The sequence below is a fragment of the Dipodomys merriami genome, unplaced genomic scaffold (assembly GCF_024711535.1).
Source record: "Dipodomys merriami isolate MVZ:Mamm:240054 unplaced genomic scaffold, mDipMer1.0.p SCAF_921, whole genome shotgun sequence".
Classification (NCBI taxonomy): Eukaryota; Metazoa; Chordata; class Mammalia; order Rodentia; family Heteromyidae; genus Dipodomys; species Dipodomys merriami.
Window position 1 is genome coordinate 66555 of NW_027206537.1, and position 1271 is coordinate 67825.

Here is a 1271-nt window from a genome sequence, read left to right on the forward strand (position 1 = left end):
GGGATCCATTGCTTAGTACCAAATACACAGAAAAAGAAACATGAGAAGTGGTACTTTGGCTCAAGTGGTAGAGTGCTAGCCTTGAGAAAAAAAAAAACTCTCAAGAACAGTTCACTGGCCCTGAGTTTGAGCTGTCAAAAAATCATTTAGTTAGTAAATACAAAATAACCCATACATGGAATATATAATTTCTCCTTCCAATCTGATACCTGATAATAGTCCTTAATTCATATACTTTACCTATATTAGAAAACTGTGTTGAACAAAAATTTTTGTTAATAGGTCATGGCAAATAATGACAGGAATATGTTTAGCTATCAGGTTTTAAATATCAGGTGAAGATTAATCCTGGAAATTCAAAGATTCCAGGCTTTTGAGTGTTCAATGCTAATCATAATGAGAAGAGTAGTTTAAGTGAGATTTTGGAAATCTTTTTGTCAGGCATGGCACCAAAAAGGCAGAGGCTAATTAATAGTTTTGACAAAAGAGAAGGAATAACTCCAGATGGAAGGAATAAATGATAATAATAACTAAGTTATACCCAAAACAGTTCTAAGGAACCATTTTTGGTTATTGAAGAACTAGATATCAAATAGGCTTATTCCTCATTGTCTTTGGCATTCTAAATCTGTTTGGCTAGTTCTTAATTCCTGTGAGATAAGTTTAATTTCCTTCTTTCATACCTGATCTCCTTTCCTTTCTAAAAATTTCAGTCTTTCTCTATTTCCCTATGAACAATTTCTGCTGTTAAGTCAGCATACACAGACAGCAGAGGATGCTAATGTGAGAGTCCCATACCTCATGAGTCATTAATGTAACAACATGGAAAAGGAGGACATATTTATTGCTAATTCAATTTTTTTGAAAAGCTAAAATGTCTTCATTTGATTCTGCCACGCCTACTCCAGTGGAGTCTGCTTAGCATGGAACATCTGCTATTAGGTCTGAGAATGGGGTTTCAAAGAGGCCTACCACCTGGAAAGTCTGGCAAGCCCCTGGAAAAGCTGTGTTCCTGTTCCTGTTTCTCTTTTCTTCGATGCATAGGAGTGCCTATTATTCTTTTACTGTTCCTGCAGCTTGTTCTACTTACTCATGCTAAACATTCTCTTATTCAGGGCTCTTTCTTGGAATTGATGACAACTCCAACATCCAATGAGTGTCCTGAGAATGACTAATCCACCAGATTTAAGTGCTACCCTGAAAGCCCCTCTTATGGAGGATATTAGACAAGTCATAAGTGAAAATAAAAGCATTGGGAGTTTTATGACTTC